Source organism: Tachypleus tridentatus, chromosome 7 (assembly GCF_004210375.1).
Source record: "Tachypleus tridentatus isolate NWPU-2018 chromosome 7, ASM421037v1, whole genome shotgun sequence".
In the NCBI taxonomy this organism is placed as follows: domain Eukaryota; kingdom Metazoa; phylum Arthropoda; class Merostomata; order Xiphosura; family Limulidae; genus Tachypleus; species Tachypleus tridentatus.
In genome coordinates, this window is record NC_134831.1 from 36,697,317 (window position 1) to 36,721,435 (window position 24,119).

Here is a 24,119-nt window from a genome sequence, read left to right on the forward strand (position 1 = left end):
GTGTTGGTTAGCCTTGAAAACTGGGATTTTTGTTGGCACTGAGAAAGGAATATAAATTTAGATTAATATATTAGTCGAGTATTTGTGTCCCCCGCTAGTGCAACGGTGAGTCTACGGATTTACAATGCTAAAGTCAGGGGTTTGATTCCCCTCGGTGGGCTCAGAAGATAGCTCGATGTGGCTTTGCTATAAGAAAACACACACACACACTCCAGTATTTGTACTTGTGGTTCGCTGCCACTCTACAAATTTGTGTCTTTCTAACAAGATTATCTATTTAGTTCAACTTAAGACACAAGTTAGTCCAACTTATTGATATAACTGCTAAACAATAATTAAGAAAGTTCGAATAAAACAAAGATTTATTAAACAATATCAAAGAAAGTCCAAGTAAAACAAATGTCTACCACGCAAGATTTATAAACTTTGAGTAAAAACAGAAGTTTACTAAACAATATTTAAGGAAGTCCAAGTAAAACGAGTATACACTAAACAATATTTAAGGAAGTCCAAGTAAAACAAGTATACACTAAACAATATTTATGGAATCCAAGAAAAACAAGTATACACTAAACAATATTTATGGAATCTAAGAAAAACAAATTTTTTACTAAACAATATTTAAGGAACTTCGAGTACCTGACGATTACCGAAGAAGGTCAAAACGTTGTTCACTCCTCTACGTAAAAAATTTTCTCAACCCAAACGAGCCGTTTTTACATATATAATCCATGTATCAGTTGATATTATAATTTAGCAGATTTTATTGGACTGCGTTAATTTGGTGCAAACATGTTTAATATTTTCGGGTGTCTACAGCTTGATGTGGAGTATTTTGAAGGTAATGTGGTACTATATAATTCGTTTGCTCAACACTTAGTTGTTAAGAACTTATACATATGAGTTATTAAGTCTCTGCATATTGCATGGGTTTTCTTGTATTATTTTATTAACAAGTTATCTTTTAAGACACGTTGCTAGACATTTCTTCGCTGTATGGGGTAAAGACGTTCTGATGAGTGTTATCAGTACGTTTACTCACAAATTAATAATTTACGTTAAAGTTTTATTATAAAACTCTGCGACATTAAGAATATTTAATACACCATAAACGTGATATTCAAGTTCATGATACTTTAGTTATAATAATCGAGCTCGTGTAACGTTAATAAGTAGATGTATTTAGTATTGTAATTATCTGTGCGCCTATTTCTGTTTTTCAACAGACAATTTTTCAATTGTATCAGCTATAGACAAAAACAAATCTACAAACACTTACGCAACAGAGAGTTGAAATTTCAATAACACATATACTGGTAGTTTTAACGTATGGAGCTAGCCTCAACAGTCTTTTAGAGACACTCATTGCTTGTTATATCGCTCATTGACAATGTAAAATGGCCTGTGGAATAAATTACAAAACCAATCTAAACTTGTGACTGAAACAGTCTGAGAATTGACTTAAGACTTTAGGAGATTCTGTTTGTTTTGCCAATACTTTAACGATTGAAACTATTTGTTTGTTTTAAACAAATGTCTAAAAGTAAATCATGGACTGTTGTTGTTGTTGAAGCACAAATATCTCGTTCGGACTCGAATTGATTTTTAAAGTGTAGACGTTGAAGTATTGTGTGAATACAACATAGCGTTAAAATATTGTTAGATATGAAATGATATTACGTTGAAATAATTTTAGATGTGAGATGACATAAAGTTGAAATACTGTTAGATATGAAATAATATTACACTGAAAAATAGTTAGAAATGAAATGATAACACGTTGAAATACACAGAGATGCAAAAATAATATAGTGTTCAAGTACTGTAATATGAAACGATATAGCGTTGAAATACTGAATATGATGAAACTATATGCCGTTGAAATACTGAGATATGATGAAATGATATTATGTTAAAATCTTGTGAAATAATAAGCGATATTTTTATATATTCACACAAAGACATGCAACGACCATCTTCAACAGTCTTCGCTAACTTTAGATTTGACCGTTACTCTTATAACGCATCTACAGTTTTAAAGCAAGATGCGGGATTATTGATTTATTTATGACAATGATACGATAAGATCTTGAGCCCATAGCCTGGCAGTGTGTTCTTTATGACAACAATTCGATGATATCTCTGATCCGTAGCTTGGCATGCTAACCACTAAGCCATACTCAGTACAAAATGATATACTAATGAAATCAAACAACAACATTGTGACATTAGTATAAACATGCATAGATCAGTGAAATTAAATTGTATACACATTTGTACTAAGCTTATGCACACACACAAACACAGATGTAGTCGTAATAATATAAATTCATTGGAGTTACAGCAGCGTTTTACTTAGAATTATCATGCAATAAGATATATATATATAAACTGTTTGTTACTTTTATATGTATATACATACTGGTATATAAGTTAACAATAGTAATAATTCATATAATGTTATACGATGAAATACTAATCGTGGAGACTTATTACGAAGGATTGTTTTGGAGTTTCGCACAAAGCTACTCGAGGGCTATCTGTGCTAGCCGTCCCTAATTTAGCAGTGTAAGACTAGAGGGAAGGCAGCTAGTCATTACCACCCACCGCCAACTCTTGGGCTACTCTTTTACCAACGAAAAGTGGGATTGACCGTCACATTATAACGCCCCCACGGCTGGGAGGAGGAGCATGTTTGGCGCGACTCGGGCGCGAACCCGTGACCCTCAGATTACGAAGCGCACGCCTTAACGCGCTAGGCCATGCCAGGCCCTATTACGAAGGAACAACCATAAATGTAACATTCGTTCTGGAGTTTATGATCGCTTATTCATCATACTATTACTTTCTGTTGTTTTTTTTATTTTCCTAATACACCATTTTCTTCGTACAATTTATATATATTGCTCTGCCACTTCTTTCTAACATATATAATTAAATACAAGCATAGACATTCAACATTTTGGATTGTTATATGTGTAATATTTCCCGTATATCATTTGTTCTGATTGGTCATATGTCGTAATTCTAATTGTATATCCTTCTTTCTCACTGGTCATTTGCTGTAATTCATTATCGTACACTCTTCATTCGATTGGTCATGTGATGAATTCATGATCATAAATTCTATTACGACTATAGTATGGCTTCTTGTAGGTCTCTTTCTGGGCAGTCTTGTAACCCTAATTGATCCACCATACTTTGTTTTATAATTCTGTTAAATAAAAAAAACATATTGTTGTCTTGAAAGTTCAAATTCCCTGAGCTGAGACACGTTTATGATCTTTGTGTAAATATTTTACATTCGAAAGAGATGCTAAGCATCTTTTTAAGATGTGAAACGACAAACAATGTCGAAATGTAATTTTTATATATCACCTTTCACCGCAACTTTAAACTAGGTAAAGTGGGAACGTGATATGCTGGTTTTCTTACTCAAAACCATTTTAATAAAACTAATACAACCTCTGGTAGGGAGGCGTATATTATATATTATATATTCCTCATCCAAAATGTAACGTATATTTATAGCATGTAGTCTGAAATTACAACTGAACCTAGTCTGGCACAACTTTGTATAGACCCATTTAATTGGCCATTGTTAACTGTACTGTATACTTTCATAAAAAGATCAGAACATATCATACAATTTGGAGAGAATAGTGCTGAACGTAATTCGCTAGTTTTATTGTTATATACATATATATATGTGTGTGCTTCGATAAAATATAACTACTTAATTATAGAAAAATATCTGAGTTTAGTTTCACACACCTGTATGTACAACATAAACATTATCACAATACAGCTGTAGAACGTGCACAAATGATATTTCGCGCTCCAAGATCATTCGGACGGATGTTATCGCTTACTGTTATTCTTCTAAGGCCCGGCATGACCAAGAGTGTTAAGGCGTTAAACTCGTAATTCGAGGGTCGCGGGTTCGAATCCCGATCGCACCAAACATGCTTGCCCTCCCAGCCTTGGGGGCGTTATAATGTGACGATCAATCCCACTATTCGTTGGTAAAAGAGTAGCCCAAGAATTGGCGGTGAGTGGTAATGACTAGCTGCCTTCCCTCTAGTCTTACACTGCTAAATTAGGGACGGCTAGCACAGATAGCCCTCGAGTAGCTTTGCGCGAAATTCAAAAACAAAAAAACAAATTATTCTTCTAGCAGGAGAAATATGAAACAGTAAATCACAAATATTTTCATTTATTACTTCACAATTTTCAGCAGAAAACACAGAAATAAAATAAAGACAAAAGTGCAAACATACGGTAACAAAAAGACAACAACTGTAAGATTTAATATTGTAAGCGAAACAGTACAATAAGCTGACTGTGCTTACCAGAGGGATCACACCTTCGGTTTTACTACTGAAACAATGAAGTACATCAATAAGCCATACTGCCAATACAATAATTCATTTTGTCACAAACAGCTCAGTACATCAAAACACACGGTAGTGTGTCGTGGACCACATCAATCAGTTGTGATACTTCAGTAACTTGACACTTTCTGTAGCCCGGACTGTGATAATACAAATTATAACATATTTTTAGTGGATGTGTTCTACTGAACTCTTACTTCTAACAAATTTCAAGGCAACCCATTAAAAACATACACGAGATAGAAGATATCCGATTTTGATTAAATTTCGTCTCGTTCTTCTCAAACCTAAAGTACAGAAAGTTCATTTGATAGAAAAAACGTACTCAAATGTTATGTGCTTTTAATGTGGTACATTGATAGATCTTCACAACCTACTATTAGGTGTCAAATTTTATTTAAATATAAGCCCCATATGCAAAGTTATTTAAAATAAATCCCTCAGTTTTGACCCACGTGGGCTATTGGTCTGACAGGTTTTCCACAACTTCAACTAAGTTTGACCCACGTGGGCTATTGGTTTAACAGGTTTTCTACAACTTCACCTAAGAGTAAAGCTGGACGGTTTAATTATTTTCATTCGGCTTATTTCAAGCAGGTAAAACTACAGGATGAAAGCACGTGTAGATACACAAGTATCGGTTAGGTCAAGCAAACTAGACTATAAGTTTCTAGCTCAATTTTCAAAAGAATCAGTGGGTTGACGGTTATTATTCATCATTCTTTGCAAACCTTTAAGCACATATTTGTTAAATTTTATGAACTTCTCCCAGTTAAAGAACTTTTACTCTCAAGTGATAGCAGCGCAAATAACGATGCTTGATTTGGCTGTACCGAGTACATGCGGGTGATGACAAAATACTATTAACCTACGTTCCATGACTTTACTATAAAGGAAATTATTAACACTGTTTTAGAAAGAAAAAATCACCACCATATATTTTAGAAAAAAATTTGGTTCATTCTGTAAAGTACAGATCTGTTTTAAATAATAGTGTCGTAGTCTTAAAGCTAATGAAGGTTACTATCGAGTATCGAGGCATGAAGTCAAAATTAATAACCAAACTGGTAACAACATTTGTAACATTTACAATAAGTGTAAAGTAAATATTCATTCATTAGTTCGTCAGGCCGTATATTTTGTTCTGCTTGTGGCATGATGAGGGTAAAACAAAACACGCGGAGAGCAGGACTACTCATGTGTTTGAACTTACTGAGAAAACTGTGTGTAAGAGATTAGGACTACTGATGTGTCTGAACTTACTGAGGAAACTGGGTGTGAGAGATTAGGACTACTGAAGTGTTTGAACTTACTGAGGAAACTGTGTGTGAGAGATTAGGACTACTGAAGTGTTTGAACTTACTGAGGAAACTGTGTGTGAGAGATTAGGACTACTGATATGTTTTGAACTTACTGAGGAAACTGTGTGTGAGAGATTAGGACTACTGATATGTTTTGAACTTATTGATAAAGCTCAGATTTTATAGGATACAACTTCTTAAACCAATTACGCTATTGCTGAATTAATAATTGCTTCTTTTCTTCAGTTTTTAACCGAGTGCTATTATATTATATTATATTGTATCGTATTATATTATATTATATTATATTATATTATATTATATTATATTATATTATATTATATTATATTATATTATATTATATTATATTATATTATGTTTGTGAAAACAATTCTTAATCCATACATGTCGATTTCTGTAGAAATTAACGAAGTTAAATAAAATAAGTGAGATCAAATAGGAAAGTAGGAATATTCCGTAAAATAAAAATATTCATTGGTAGCTACATATACAAATAAAGTATTTGAAGTTTCGGTTTGTTGAATAGTGAAATATATATTTTAACGAATATTTGTTTATCTCGTGTGGCCAACCTGTTCTTTTACATACAGTTTTTCTAATGATTACAACAAAATTGTACTTCGCATATCATATGGTACATTTTTGTTGTTCAAATTAAAATAAATTATACACAATACATTATGCATTTGCTGTTTCAAAAAGCCTTGAAAGCAAAGTTACTCTAATGTGCATGCGCCACCTACTGACTGTATGATTTGTAATTCAACATGATGATTTTAATCAGTAAGCTCAGCAGGTGCATGTTGAGGTTAATCTACACTTCAGAGAAACGGCAATCAAACTGGTTCATTAGTTATTAAGCCCAGTTAACTTTTTAACAACAAGACTGTAAAAGAAACTCAAAGTATACCTTAAAAATTTAAATCAGCTTATTATTATAAAGTTAACACAAGCAATACGCTCACACAGAAACCAGCACTTATTGAAACAAGTATAGAACTTGAAAATAAACTTTCTGGGTTTAATTTTATTTACACCCTGAAAAACAGTTTCTACTCTTAATTTCACCTATGCTCTGAATATAACACAACATACCTGTAGTCGACTTTGATCTTTTCTCTGGTGGTAATACAACATAGTCATCACCATTCTTCTGAAGATAGTACACCATAGATATCAATGACTCTGAATTACTGGTCGTGATGAAGCATAACTAGCAATTAATCTGATCTAGGGATAACACAATAGTTTTATCAATGAACCTATACCTTAACCATAGCTTCCGATCTATGATTAACTTCATAAGTTACTTTATAGTTCTGCCGTATTTTGTGGATATATTTCATAAATTTATTTACAGTATTAGAGTGATGTAATTACACGTTTTAACATCATAAACAACGAATTTTGGGTTTTATAATTTTACAGTGTGTCTTCATTAATTTCCTTGTGCATCATTTAGATTCCTGTTCGTAGTGGTTTCATATACTTTATCACATACAAAAGAAAAAAACACATTTTAAATAACCTTTACCATGACTATCCACTGTACTAGCTAAAGTGTTATATCTCTTTGGAACACAGTAAACGACCAACATATTAAAATGTTTTTAACAACAATTTATCCACAGTTTCTAACCTTCAGAAATGTGTCGTTGGGAATGCGTCAATACAGACTGGGAACATTCTATAACACTTTCTTATCTAGTATAGTACTGAATTGTTTTTTGTGCCGCAGTCATGTATTTTATTACGAGCCCTCAAAGTAACCAACTAGTGTTAGTCAGGGTTACAGGGTCAACTCATTACTTGTAAACCATTAATTCAAATCATAAAACGACATTCATGTTAACATACAAGTTGAAACTTCCCGTAGAAGCTGACAAAAAACCTGTTTTATTGACCACAGAGTTTATATCAACATTTTTCTTTGTTAAGGTTTCTAATTAAAGCAATTTAAGCATAAGGTTTCTTGTTTAACTTTTTGGGTTGTCTCGAGCGTTTGATGTTGCATCAAACAAGATGACATTACGACTATGACTATGAAACCACGAACAGACTAGAGAGTTGCCTATTGTGTCCTTTATTTCTAACTGTTACACAAGTGCTACATCCTCTAAAACTTTATTACTGTGTTACAAATTATTGCACCTGCTCTGTTCTCACAGGATACACAATGAAACAAACGTCTAGACTTTGTAAGTAGCTGTTGGGTATGATGTAATTGTAGCAGTTTATGACAAACTTTCCGTTATATGGAGATTAATTCCGAGAAAACTGGGTCAAGATGATTACAGTCGTCCTTCCCGCCAAACGGCACGTGTCGCACACGCTTTTCGAGAACTGAGACGTAGTAATAAAAGTTATATCTTATACATATCTGACCTCTATCAACAGTCAGTTCGAATTTGGAACTCATCACCTGGCGATCTCCTCTCTTAATAAAGTCATGTTTTTTTTTTTATCTATTACTGTTTTTGTGTGCGTGTTTTCTGTTGTTCTTTTTACGTAAACTTTCAATTGCTATCTCGAAATTCCCTTCAGTAATTTTGATTCCAAAGTGATCCGTACCTATTTGATACTTAGCACTGAAGACAAAAACCTTTTTTTATACTAAGTAAGTTGCAATAAATCTGGATAGTATCATGTATTATTTATTCTCTAGTCACAATAACTTGTTTTCCAACGATTTTTATAGCTATCTGATTTTATTTTCAAGTTTTGAAAATCCCTAAAATCAATGCAATTATCCATATGAACATCTTCTATGCTTTACGATCGCTGGTTTTGTCTTGAAAAAATTACGTTAAATAAAGAAAGATATGTTGAATACTTGATGTTTTCATGTTGAAGTTGTCACAGTGGTAAAACCAGCGTGAACCAAATTTCACATTTTCAATGGACAGGTATTGATATAAATACATAAAAAAACATAAACTGAATTTTAAAAACAGCTTTCCCATAAATTAAAACACTAGATATTCCTTGACTCGAAATGTTTTGAATCAAAGTTATTTTAATTACTTCAATAAGGAATTTGAGATGTGTAAAATTTGCGTTTCATGTATATTTTTGTATCTTAAATACCCTTACATAGCTGGCCTTTCATTGGCACGTAGAGAAAAAAAGTAAACGAAAGACGATTGCTAACACTTTTACTAAGCCTAAAAAACAATCACTACTGAATAGTTTTATTAGGATTTATAGCCCTATATCTTAGGTCTGTGAACTTTATCTTAAATCACTAACAGTCTAGGAATAGTAATGGTTTTGGAACCGACACCTTACATTTTCTTTAGCCATTAAAATAATCGTTAATAAAACTATCGCAACGTTAGAATGATACTCGTTTTATAGAACGAACTGTGAATAGAATTAGTTAATAGAGTACTATAATTATTGAGTCTTGTATATATATATATATATATTACTCTAGTATACTAAACGCTTCTTGTTTTATATTTTGGTATTGGTAAAGTGGCCTATTACTTGTATGATGACAAATATCGATGAGAATTATTGAAACGCACAACTTAAACTACATCAGTAATGATGTAACATAACTGCATCAAGATGTCAGCCTACTAACTGACTTCGTACTAAAAGTCGAAATGAACACCACTGTAAAGTTCCTCCTTCCAATATAATGACTCAAAGAAAGGTCGTTTGTATTTTAGAATTTTGCGCAAAGCTATATATTGTTAGTCTTACACCGTCCCTAGCTTTAAAGATAGCTAGTCAACACCAGTCACCATCACTTCTTGACCTGCTCTTATTTGACTGAATGGTGGAATTTTACGATCACTCATATAATTTTAACTCGTGCAGGGCTCTAAAGTGTTAGCGTGTTTTCATGGCAACGGATTGAGAACCATGAACCATTTGTTTCAGACACGTTAACTTCTAGGCCATGTACGGTTCGGTACGAGATTTATAGCTCCTTAGATGAATCTCTATATACTCAGATTGGAGGAAATTTCCTTGGGCATGTGTTTTCTTGTCATCAATGTTACATAGTTAAATGTTATTCCCAAGCGATATTACGAACACATTTCACACGTGCAGAGGATAAATTACATTGTGGATTAGCGACAACCTTAGCAACTACACGCTGCATAATCCTGATTTAGACAGATACGCCAGCTGCTAGAACAATAGAGGTTAGTACGCACGTGAGGTAAATAAACGCTAAATGGCGCAGATTTACAATGTACTACAAACATTATCATTCAACGTAAATCATTTTTCTATCTATTACTATTAGACTTGGACTTACCATAATCAGTTTCCTCACACAAAACAGCTGTTGATCGATACATAGGATTTGACAAGTGAATGGTCTTGTTGCTATTTATGAAAAGAATTTAGTTCACAAACAGCTCTTGCCTTATCGATTACAACCACCCTTGTAAAAGTAAAAAGTAATGAAATTACCTCAATATACTCTCTTCCTATATAAATACTCAAAACTACTACTTTAAATTCAAATTTAAAAAACATGATACCATAACTTTCATTGGAATTGCAAAACCAAAATTAAATGAAAAGCCCCCCACGTGGTCTACCAACGCTCTGATTTAAAGCTTACTTAACGAACCATTTGACCTTGGCGAAAGGACTAAATTAGCATAATATCAGACATTACCTTAAAACTTTATTCAATATAGAAACAAAACATCGTAAACAAGATGTAGAAATAATGTTAAATTAGAGCCCAGAAACGACTAGAAAATGAAAAACAAAAACGTTGAAGAGAAAAAACAAAAATGAACTCACATGTTGATATCTTTCTTTGCTTCTGGAATATGAGGTTATTGTATACTAACACCATCTTGTTTCAAATGTTACACTTCATTTCCACAAAACTTATGTTTCAGATAATTTGTTTTAAATCTTATTGTTTTATGTATGAAAACGACAGAAATAAAATATATTTATGTTTGTTTGTTTTTCGAATTTCGCACAAAGCTACACGAGGGCTATCTGCACTAGCCATCCTTAATTTAGCGGTATAAGACTATAAGGAAGGCAGCTAGTCATCACCACCCACCACCAGCTCTTAGGCTACTCTTTTACCAACGAATAGGGGGATTGACCGTCACATTATAACACCCCCACGGCTGAAAGAGCGAGCATGTTTGATGCGACGGGGATTCGAACCCGTGACCCTCAGATTACGAGTCAAATGCCTTAACCTGTCTGGCCATGCCGGGGCACTAATCTTATTAATATGTGAATGTAAATGCCTAACTTCAACTAAATAAAGGTATTTCTAAATATTTTATATACATATACACCTTTGAAGATTTAATTATCCATTGTTTGTATAAATATGTTTTGTATTTGTAATTGTTTTTTATGTATTAATGTAAAATATAGCAAGATATTTTATGAGTAGCTCGTCAGTGTTGATTTTAACCGTTTCGTGAAGTTTGATAATGATTTACTTCATCCAGTCTATAAACGGTGTGTTATATTAACAGTTCACTGCTTTGATGCACTCAGTATTTCATGACTTAGAAAGGATTAGTTTAAATGTAGAATAAGTTTAGATTCAAATGCTATTGGGATATTTTGTACACAGAGGCTGTTGTTTATTTTGTCTAACTATTTATAAAGTAATTATTGATTAAGTTTCACATTTTCGATACAGTTTTACTGACTTCAAATTATCCACTAGAGAGTAAGAATCATCATCTATCAATTACATATAAATATATATATAAACATCGCAAATACATATCTTGAAAATATCACAATATTTATTTGTATATCTATACAGTGCACCTTTAACGACAAAATCTACCACTATATGTTTGATATAGCGTTCTGGGACAACCAGGAACATACTGGTTCATTTGGGCTGTACCACACTCTAAACTGACTTAAAATAATAATAATAAAGAAAACCTAAAGTCAGCCTTTATTATTCATATACTTATCAAACTTTAACCTAAAAGTATTTTACTTTACTGCCTCTACGACATCTCAAGGTAACCCATTCTAAATACCAACCACCCTATTAGCAAAATAAAACTGTCTTAGCTGAAAATGACTCCTACCCTGCAAAATATTATATTTCTATCACTTAGTCCTACTGTTCTCACTGTTAAATATGAAAATAGATTATGCATCAATATTACCACTTCCCTTTAGATTTTTAAATACTTCAATTAAATCTCCCTTACTCTTTTTATTTTCGAGATAAAACAATCTGATAGATTTCAGCCTCTCCTCATATGACACACTTTCCAACGATTCTGTCTTTTCTAAAGTAAGGAGCCCAAGACTGAATACAATATTCCAAATGTAGCATAAACAGTAACCTGTACAATGAAATAATAACCTCTTTGAATTTGTTTTCAGTGCACTGTTTGAATGGTTTTAGAGACTGACTGACTTTAACACCAAGATCCTTTTCTTTCATGACACTGTTAAGGTTATTCCTTCAAATTGTACTGATAATTCAAATTATGATAACCCACATTCATTAATTAGTATTTATTATAATTACAATTTCTGAAAAACTGACAAAACATCTTTGAAAATAATTTCAAAATGAAAGAAATTAAATACAACATTAACGCTGTTAAGGGGATCTGAAGGAAATTGCACTTATTGTTAGCATAAAAACCTCAAAGTACATATAGATACTTCTGAGTTTAACTATTTTCTTTCAAAAAGTGGGACTGGTGTGGCCCAGTAATTAACGTTTCGGACTGCAACGCAAAAGATATGGGATTCTGTAATGTTGCCAAAACGTTTCGCATTTTCATATGGGGTGTTGTAAGAGTAACAGTCATTTCTGCTATTGGACTCAGTGGAGTCGCACAAGCCCTTGTGGTGCCAGACGGCATAGGCTAGCTGCCTTCCCTCTGGCCAGTAGCTTAAACTTTGTGACAGTTATACCTGAACCTGAAGTGCTTCCGACCTGGCTAATTAGCCCACGTGCGTATTAAGACGCCTTTAAAATTAGAAAATTCTCGAAAGAAAAATGTTGCCAGTACACAAACAAAATGTTTCTAAACATTTCAATCCTCGTGTTTTTTCACATCTAATGTCTCGTTAAATCGAGGGTTATATAGAAAAGTTGGTTTTATGATTTCTCTATAAATGTCAGAGTACAAGATTTATCACTTCTTCGGTTGGACAGCGATAAGTCTACGGACTCGCAAAGCTAAAATCCGAGGTTCAATTCCCGCGGTAGACACAACAAATAGCTCAATGTGGCTTTGTTATAAAACAAACATACGAGTGCGAGGTTTATTGTGGTTCTTGTTACTCAAAATCACTCCGGAGATATTTGGAAGAAAACAGATACAATAACAAGCAGTATTTTGTTTAATATTATTCTAAAATAGCGAGACAAGCTATAGAAAATTATTGAGTCTTCTATTCTCAAAATATTTAGATAAATACTCAGCTGATAAAGTAAAAGCGTGAGCTTATGATATGTTGATTTACTATTTCAACCATACCAAGTCCTATACGTTAATGTACAGTAATAAAGTCTGGTGAAATAATTTTTCTGTTCTAGCATATCAGTTTATCTTGAAACAGTATAATAAGTTGTAAAATAAAAACCAACTACAGTTATGTTTTCTAAGTATCACCAAGCCTGAGAAAGAAAGAAAGGATACTGATTTTCACATAGGGACATAATTATCTGTTCTCCACCTTGTTCTTAGAGATTTTTAATGAGTCAAGGTCTCGCTATTTTGCTCGAGGCTTTAGTGTATGTTCCCACCTTTGCTACTGATGTCACGCGTAGGGGAAAAAGATACCTGGAACAAAATCCAACAGTGGATTCTCCTCATATGTTAAAGACATATTTCCCAGATTATCAACTAGCAGCACATGAGAACTAATATCGATAACAACGCTGAGAAAGGAAGACAGTTCATAGTTCCCATACTTCAATATGGATACGTAACAATGCAAGTATAATTTTCACGTGTCACCAATACATTTGGGCACTATTTATGCGTCGAACGTTTTTCCTGTAACAACAATTGCCGGTTTGCTTAAGGATATTCATTCAGTTAAAATTAAGAACGTTTTTTTTTTTAGAGCAAAGTCACATTAGACTATGTTTTATGTTTCAAGTAAAACAGAATAACAAGCTAGATTCAATAGCCCCACTAGACATTTATCGTTTATATGTTTCCAGTAAAATGTAATGACTAGCTAAATATAACAGTGAAACTAAAAACTTATCTTTAATTTTCAAGTATATGTTGTTTTTGTTGTTGTTTTTGAATTTCGCGCAAAGCTACTCGAGGGCTATCTGCGCTAGCCGTCCCTAATTTAGCAGTGTAAAACAAGAGGGAAGGCAGCTAGTCATCACCACCCACCACCAATTCTTGGGCTACTCTTTTACTAAAGAATAGTGGGATTGAATGTCACTTTATAACGCCCCCACGGCTGAAAAGGCGAGCATGTCTGGTGCGACGGTAATGCAAACCCGCGACCCTCAGATTACGAGTCGTACGCCTTAACCCACCTGGCCATGCCGGGTCCTTTACACTATAAATAAGTAGAGTATTTTTTCAGAGGTCCGGGATGGTCAGGTGGTTAAGGCACTCTACTCGTAATCTGAGGGTTGCAAGTTCGAATCCCCATCACACCAAACATGCTCGCCCTTTCAGTCGTGGGAGCGTTATAATGTTACAGTCAATCCCACTATTCGTTGGTAAAAGAGTAGCAAGAGTTGGCGGTGGGTGGTAATGACTAGCTGCTTTCCCTCTAGTCTTACACTGCTAAATTAGGGACGGCTAGCACAGATAGCCCTTGAGTAGCTTTGTGCGAAATTCAACAAACAAACAAACAAACCTTTAACAGCGTCATCTTCCCATGAGATCATAAGTTTCCATACAGTTGCGAGGCTATCTTTTCTTTTCCCATCAAGGTCACGTTTCCCAACTTACCTACCTGTTTGTCGTTTCCGCCTCCAGAAACAGATGATCATCCATGTTTCCCATGGTAACGGTCGTCTAGTCATGCCCTTCTCGTTTCTCATAAATCAGACTTTCAAACTTTTTTTCTGTGAATGTAGATTTTAATATACTTACTTACATTCAATATCTCTCAGTTAAAATAAGGTTGTTTTCATTCTATCTAAATGTATTTCAAAATACTCTAAATTATTAATAATATTTCTTTGAACAAAGAGTTGTTATTCAAACCTCCCAGTAAAACTACTTCTGTAGAATACAGTTTCTCGTTTTGCTCAATAGAAGTCTATCTAAAGCCTTACAGTGAATCCATTCTTATATTTCTTTTTATTGACAAAAAGTTTGTTTTCTAACTCGTACAGTTAAACTACCTCTTCTGTTAACTTTTTTAAATATTATATAAAATCCATCTTTCACTTATATAACTTTATAATCTTTAAAATTCACTTTGAGTGTGTAGGTGTTAGTTGTTTGTAGACGTCCACTATGTAGTTATCACCAACTGGTTGTTTTTACAAAAGTCACACTTGCCTAAGTTATATTCTACAATATATTTGTGTTGTGGAAGTCGATCTTCTCAGTCTGTTTGCAATTTTTACACAGGGACACATAGAATGGTCATCAAACCCTTTATTCACACCACTATACTCAAGCGAAGCTATATAAGTTGTTCTTTATTATTGTATAGCGCTTGGTTCATGTGTATATAATACAACGGAGTCAGTTCTACAAACAAGTTCAGTTTCAACATGATTCCAGAATTCTCAATGGTTATTTTATCGAATGTCTTTACTTGTTTTTTCTTTGTCCCACTTTCACAACATGTGGATATTTTAAACAAAGAATGACAAGATATTTAATATTTTATTACATCTTGGTTAAAAGGTAAACCCCTCTTCCCTAAAACTGTCAGTAATTCACTTTCCAGGTACTTGACTACCACTCAAGACTTGTCCTCAGAACGAATTTTAGGTGTGCGAAATGAACATCAACTATAAATACAGATTGTTTTCATCTCCCACGATTTAGTAGACCAAACGTTAACCCATATAGGTTAAAGAATTAACACAACTAACTGTCAGAAAAGCAACAATCACTTTATTACCACAGTGGTGTATGTGGTAGTCTCGCTAGTGCTATTTCTTCTCCAAGGAACCACATGAGTATCCTTTGATAAGTATGTTTTCACATTGTATCTAGTAGTTTGTAGGACCTTTTTTCAGATAGATATACAAAACACAAACACAAAATCCACAAAAATATTGATATTTCTTCAAATTTTCCTGGTTACTAAAAAAATGTTTGGTCGCAAAAAGAGTAAAGAGCCCAAAATGAGTATTTTTTCAGTCATCAAATTTAAGTTCACACTTTTCATAATTGTTTTCTCCTAGAGTTAAAGATATCGGTGCAAACGCTTCTAATATCTATCTACGTCTACATTTTTGGATATTTGGGTTTTATGGTGAGTCAACTAAGACTCGCTGCCGTCGTCCCGAGTCGGAGAGAGAGCAACCACCTAGCAGCACACTATGTCCACCCACTCTAAGAATCGCTCTTACAAAGTAGCCACAGCTTCATGTGTGAATAATATATTTGGTAATACATGAAAGCAAAATTGGATCTATAATTCTGAAATTCAGAGTTCTAGCACAGGCCAACCTCTTACCATTTATGTATCTATTATTCGATTACTGGACCCCCCACTCCACAGGAGTAATTGTTTTCTCCAACTGAGCTGATTTGACCGAAAAGAGGTGTTAAAACAACGTTCCAATTAGTGTCAAAGGTTTTACGGGGATCACAACACTCTTTCCACAGATGTACATGAAAACTAATGTTAATACTCATTCGAAACAAGACAAAAAGTCTAAAAAGTGAGAAAGACAAGAACTATTGTTATAAACGTTTTTAAAGTTAATTTTAAATGTATTTATGTTTTCCTATCAATCAAAAGGAAATTAACTATAAACAGTTGGACCACCAGCACTATACAAGTGTAAACCTGTATGATGGGTTTTATAGGTAACCAACATTTTTACCAATTCATTATCAAATGTCTCAAGTGGTATATTCACTGGAATCATTTCACCTACAGAATACTATCTGAGTTCACTTTAAATACAGTCGAGACTGCCTTTTGTAGCCTAGAAAAGGTTAGCTTTGACACTTCTTCTCCAGATTTACTCATGTTGTGAAAATGTGCAATTCTATCACTGGAACAGTGTTGTTTCATAGATAACCTAGTTGGTGTGTAAGCGTTGTGAAAACATTGTCGGAATTTGCAGAAAAATCAAACTGAGTGATATAATTATATAAAACACTTTATTAAAATTCACAAAATGAGAAAGAAGTGTTTGATAACACAAGCTTGTTGCTCCAGTTCTTTCTCGTATTGTGAATCAAACTACCTGTAATAATTATTTAATAACCAGAAAAGAGAATTTTGTTTGTTTAAAATTAAGCAACAACTACCCAATGAGCATGGGCTATATGTGCTCTGCCCACCACAGGTATCGAAACCTGGTTTTTAGCAATGTGAGTCCGCAGACATATGCTGTGCCACTAGGGGGCAGAAAAGAGGAACTCAATTATTTAACTCATCTGTTCTATTATTTAGAAATCGATTGAACATTCGCTATAAAATTATGTATTTATTCAGTATAGATTATTTCCATCTTTTGAATTAACTCATTTTCACCTTTTACTAAGTTTACGATTACGCTTCTGTTATGAGGTATTTAATAATAATGGTGGTTGAATATAAATACGATATAACGGTTAGCCAATGTGATTATATTGGATCTCAGCTGTTGAGAATCCATGTGTGATGGATAAACACTGTTTATGTTTGTGTATTATTTTTAACTTTCTCCAAAAGAAACTGGTATACACGCATGTCGTCCTCAACGTGTGGATGAGAACGAATGTTAATATGACTCGCCAACTATGACCGGAATATTTTAATGAATGCACTCACTTGTGGAAACCTCTGTTACGTCACGTTATGTAACATTAAACAGAACAATAATCTGTTCCGTTCCTTCATCCGTTTCATCACAAGCAGTAGTGCTGTCACCTGGTGAACGTATCCTTACATTGACCACCCACTCCAAACTTATGAAGACTTATTTATTTTTATCAGAGGAAGTAATGTTGTCACATGGCGAATCTCTTACATGGTCTGGTAAGTAGGATGCTACTCACAAGCGGGGTGTCATGAGGTCGAATCCTGTCACTGAAAGTGCTCACCCTTTGGGCGGATAGAGGCTAAATTCCATAAACAAACATTCTTGCAGTGATTACGAAGTCTACATGAAGTTTACATTTTACAAAGAAGAGAATTTCACTTCATTTTACATCGATAACAAGACACAGTGCACACACTCGGTGGGTGTGTTCTTACGATTAGCTTCTCCATACCAAGTTACCGATTTATATTTCTTTTCATCAAGTATTACAACCTAAAACATAGATGTAGTCTACTTACGAGTTTTTATATGTTATAATAATATAATTATATAAAATTTACGCATGTATGAAAAACTAATAAGGTGATATTTAGCAGCACAATATACAAGGGGTTAATTGTCATGCGATTATCTAAACATCATACACTAATGCCCTCTCTCGCACTACTTCTAATCATTGTGTTTAAGTATACTCAGGTATCTTTGATTAAAGCCTAAAATTAAAACGTTGGACTTGAAGTTAGTGGTGGTTATTTTACTGTACCCTTGACCTTGTTCAAAGTATTGTTATGTATATACGGCTGATAACGATATAAGAAACGGCTTTTTTGGAAAACAAAATATTTTGAATGCTTTTACAAACTGAACATGTGCTCAGACTTCTCACATCACAATAAGTACATGCTTTGAAACATCTGATACATCCTAATTTAAGGGTACATTATTGTTAAAAATAAACTTCAACAACAATTAATATCAAATATCATACATTGTGTTTTATCCGTGGGGGTCAAACAGAATAAATTTAATAGAACAGGCGAGATAGTTATTTTTAAATACGCTTAGACGTAGTAAAATTCATTAAACATCGTCTTGCTAAAACGTTCTACCAGTTAGACGTAACAAGTGGTATTTATTCGTGCTTGCCAGATGTTACAATACTATCTGTTTACAGAAGAAGCTATTTTTATATTATAAAAACACATTAGTCTTATACATGTGCCTGTGTTGATACGGTAATGGCAATCCTTTGAATGATAATTACTTTAGGGTTTTGTTTTCCGTTATTTTTAAAAAACCACCATCTTTCAAGATCTGTCACACAAAGATGTCCTTCTGTTTATGTACACTTGATGCTCTGTGTTGAGGTATCCAACCAAAGAGAAACTTACTTTTATTGGAAGAAAAAACTAATCTGTTTTTGAAATTAACTCTCTCGTTTTATTATCCTTCCATATTTCAGGTGATTAGGGCGTTCGACTCCAATATGAGGATCGGGCGTTCGAATCCCCGTCTCACCAAACATGCTTACTCTTTTCAGCCATGGGGACGTTATAATTTGGCAGTAACCTTCACTATTTGTTGGTAAGAGAGCAGCCCAAGAGTTGGCGGTGGGTGGTAATAACTATCTGCCTTCTCTCTAGTCTTTCACTGCGAAATTAGAAGCGTCTAGTGCAATTAGCCTTCGTGTAGCTTTGCGCGAAATTAAAAATTAACCAAATTTCCAGGACAATAATAAGTAAACAATCAAAATGTAAAGTTCCAAAAGAGAGAATTTCTTCTGAATTTTGTGATGCAATATTTTAGTTAAGCTTAACCCGTTGTTTTGTTTTTTTGTGGTATAAACCTATCAAACTATTCGTTTCCTCTTTCATATCCTTCCTATATTCGCAAGCCTTATAATGAGTCTAGTCACCACAAATCAATCTTTGTTGGTGAAAGAGCAGCCCAAGAGGTGGCGGTGGGTGGTAATAACTATCTGCCTTTTTAAAGATCGTTTCGAAATGCATTTAATATTAAACTTTATGCCTTACTGACCTGGACTGGAATATGTATTTAGCAAAATTTACAACGCTAAGTCGGTAAATATATTTTATTTAAATATGTTTTGTTCTTAAAACAGTTTCATAACTGATACTCAAATTTTCATTTCTTTAAAATCATTTCTTTGAATATTCGAAACTTCTGTTAACGAAATATTTTAGTTGACGAATTTTTGCCGCTTTCACTTAGGTCGAAGTTTAAGTTTCTTTGCCATTAGGTATAGGCGTAAAACCACACTACTAGAGTAATTTAGGTATATAGGCTTTAAATATTATTTTAACTTAGTAAATTGTTTAATATTGTTTTAGGGCTATCTAATTATGAAACCCTATTAATTTTCGCAGGATTTCAAATGTTACATAAATATGTGCATTAGTTCAACAAACTTTCATCTCACGATATGCTGTTACTTATGTGAACAGCCATTTAAAAAAAACAACGATTACTTGGAACAGAAATCCTCGAAATGTTAAGAACTGCCTTTGGTGATGACTGCTTAAGTAAGGCTGTCATTCATCAGTAGATAAAACGCTTCCAAAATGGCTGGAAATCGGTCAAAGATGGCCCATGTTCTGGGCGATCGTCGACATCGTCCACTGATGAAACGGTCGTTAAGGTGAAAGACAGTTAACCAGGCCTTTTACAAAGAAGTCTTAATTCGCTTGAAGGAGAGAGTTAGAAGAAACCACCGTGAGCTGTGGTCACTGGTTTCTTCACCATGACAACACGCCTTCACACACTGCTGTGTCTGTTCAAGACTTTTTGGCAGAAAAATAAACACCTCTTTGATACCACAGTATTCTCCCAATTTTGCCCCGTGTGATTTTTTTTCTGTTCCTAAAAATCAAAATTAAGTTGGAGGGAAAGAGATTTGATGACATTTCAACTATCCATAATAATGTGAAAATAGAACTTAGCTGCATAACAGTTGAAGACTTCCAGCATTTCTTCCGAAAATGGGAGGAACAAGTGTATATCAGCTGGGGAGATTACTATTCATACTGACGTATGTACATTATTCTCCGGAATAAAAGTGAAGTCTTAGGTTTTTTTTTGTCACACCTCGTATAAATGTATCATCCCCAAGAGTGTAATGTTTTGCAATATATAACCATTATTTATACAATTACCAGAACATCAAGTTGCATATTAAAGAATTTCATGCCAAGTTAATCATATACATTATTTTCTTTAAGTGTTTTTCTCAAAACATGCAATAATTATTTTTATGGTTACTCTAGTGAACAATGACGACATCGAACAACATCAAAATGTCCTTTTGATATAACCTTATGATTGTTTGTTTTGGAATTTCGCACAAAGCTACTCGAGGGCTATCTGTGCTAGCCGTCCCTAATTTAGCAGTGAACAATGAGGCGACATCGCCAACTCTTGGGCTACTCTTTTACCAACAACACACCCCACGGCTGGGAGGGCGAGTATGTTTAGCGCGACGGGGCGCGAACCCGCAAAATGTCCTTTTGATCTAACCTTATGAACAGCAACGAACTATTAACTGTGTGTTTGTTTTTAACCCTTTAAAATTAGAATTTTTTAGATATAAATTTTGCTACGTTTAAATTGAAATCTTAATATTAGATATAATAGGTCTAAAACTGTTATATGTTGTAATAACTTCGAGTAAAGCATATAATATAGGTAAAATAAAGTTGTTTGAAGTTAAATTTTTTTTTCATCAGTTGTTAGTTATATAACTCTTAGTTTTATTTTAACTATTGGATGAAGTTTATTTATAGGGCTACCTTAATATTCTCATACGGATCTTCTTTCAATTTTTTTAAACATTGAATTACAGAAATGACAAGGAATTTTAAAATGCCGTAAATTATAATATTCTCCAGAAATAAAATTTCAAATTTGCTTCTAAAACAACAACGTTGCATTATGCCTCTTGTTTCTTGACCCGCACCTGTGTGGATGGATCGTTGAAAACGTTTTGGGTCAATTATTGTTGTTGTTTTGAATTAAGCACAAAGCTACACAATGGACTATCTGTGCTCTGCCCACCACGGGTATCGAAACCCGGTTTTTAGCGTTGTAAGTCCGCAGACATACCGCCGAGCCACTGGGGGACAGTTAAACGATGCGACGGCCGGGAAGGGTCAGTTATCTCGTCTGCCGCTTCTTTATATGCACACGTATAATAGATATATTTGTTTTATTATTCGACTGGCATCTGAAGTTAAAACAAAACACTTATTTATAGCTTGAAATATATGCATTAGATAAGTTCACCAAAAGTTTATTATAAAAAATTTATGAAGATTCTAATTAATAAAATAATCAAAATAATTTTTTGTTTTCGAATTTCGCGCAAAGCTACTCGAGGGCTATCTATCTTAGCCGTCCTTAATTTAGCAGTGTAAGACGAGAGGGAAGGCAGCTAGTCATCATCACCCACCGCCAACTCTTGAGCTACTGTTTTACCAGCGAATAGTGGAATTGACCGTCACATTATAACGCCCCAACGGCTGAAAGGGCGAGCATCGTTTGGTATGCTCGGGATTCGAACCCGCGACCCTCAGATTACGAGTCGAACACCTTAACCCACCTGGCCATGCCGGACCATCAAAATAATAACGAACAATGAAATGGAGTAAGTTCGAGAGTTCACACTTTGGGATTACTTAGAAAAATGATGGTGTCGGTAATAAATATAGTATACATATATATATACTACTATTTTCATTGCTTCAAGATGCAAATATAGCACCAATACGGATTTACTATTGTTGTTGACCAGCTAATGAAAGCTGTATAACACTTTGTGACGCTATCGATACCAAACAAGAGAACTCTGATGTTTCCTTTCACTCTCTTTTCAAACAATTAGCAAGATAACGTCACTACGTCCGGTCAAATTGTTAGAAAGCGATGAAGCATTTAGAGTAAAGGAGGAGAGAATTAGTAATAACTATTATTATAACACTCCACATGATAGTTCATATGGCCACCCACACAGTTGGCGATGTGGAACAAAGCGGCACCTATAGTTTCTACTGGTGTCATCATGGATATACCAAATTTGTTGAGATTGGTCCACGTCACACACAGTATTGTTTAACGAATGAGGCAGTCCAGTGATAACATGACATATAGTTAGTATTTATAACCTGTACAGTATGTGTTTATATTGATGTATCGGCCAAATTCTAAATTATAACCATGTATGACTAGCTAGAGCGGTCACACAAGTCTTCATTTTTGGCTGAATCTTAATAAAGATAATATCTGACAGTTAATTCTTGTTCAAATTCAATATCACAAGTAAACCTGCAACCTAGTGAGAGAAGTCTTTCTATTGTCCCCGGTTTACACGAGACATAACATATGAATATATGTATTAATTCATTGTTTGATTGGAAGTCCCGAAGTTTAATGAAACTAATTACATAATTCATCACTTGAAACGTCTTTAAAGGTTTATACTTGAATTAGTTGATGCTGGGTCGGAAATAAACCAATAATATGTTTTAATTAAATATTTTCTAAGTAAATACATTAATATTTGGTTCTACGACAACAACAAAATCAAATGACAGTTTGGCCAAGATCCAAAGCAGAGTTATCCGTTTGTCTGATATCACAAGTATAAACTAGCAACTAACTAAACCAATTTTGATTAAAAAAAAAACTGGTAGAGAAACTTGATGAACTCCCTAAAAATCAGGGCTAAATAGATAATAATTTGGACGTACGTTTTGCGCTTTCTAGCCATTTGAATTTTACTGCATTAATTCCGCGAATACAGACTCATCAAACTAGAATGACGCTACAATGTGCAGATGAACCTTTGCATCTGATGATTAGTTCGTGTACTACGGCTCAGAGGGCGGTCCTTGTCGCAATACTTTTTAACATAGAATGACACGCTCATGCAATCTTAGAGTCATTTTACAATTCATCTTGCAAATATTTGTAAAACCGGTTAAAACAAGTTAGAAAGTTAAATATTTCATGCACTTCTCAGTTATATTATTAAATTATATCGTAATATAACACAACTACTACATTATATTACTTTGAAATAGTCATGTTACACTATTTTAATAAAAGTACGTAATTTCAAAACCAGTTATGCAATAAATAGAAAATATCGTTTACTTTTAAACATATGTTTTGAAGTACAGTTCACAACATAACGGTGTTCTTAACAAAAACATTTATTTTAATACAGTTCATATACAGCTCATGTAGTGTTGTCAGTCGAAACTTCAATAGTCCTTATAACATTGAAACTTGTTGACAGGTATCGTTGTATCATAAAAACCTATGATTAAGTGTTGTTATATCATTGAAACCTGTTGATAGGTATCGTTGTATTATAAAAACCTATGACTAAGTGTTGTTATATCATTGAAACCTGTTGATAGGTATCGTTGTATTATAAAAACCTATGACTAAGTGTTGTTATAT

At 33.8% G+C, this 24,119-nt stretch overlaps 1 protein-coding gene and 1 long non-coding RNA gene across 2 annotated transcripts in view; one reads left to right on the forward strand and one right to left on the reverse strand.

Moving 5' to 3' along the window:
* Window positions 1-24,119, forward strand: part of LOC143255443 (paired box protein Pax-6-like) — a 156,285-nt gene that overhangs the window by 10,142 nt on the left and 122,024 nt on the right. The window lies entirely within an intron of this gene.
* LOC143257972 (uncharacterized) lies at window positions 4,359-10,119 on the reverse strand. The gene is made up of 3 exons (XR_013032061.1): window positions 9,993-10,119; window positions 6,812-6,946; window positions 4,359-4,534 (listed from the first exon to the last, which is right to left on the reverse strand). It is a non-coding gene; the product is annotated as an uncharacterized LOC143257972 (long non-coding RNA).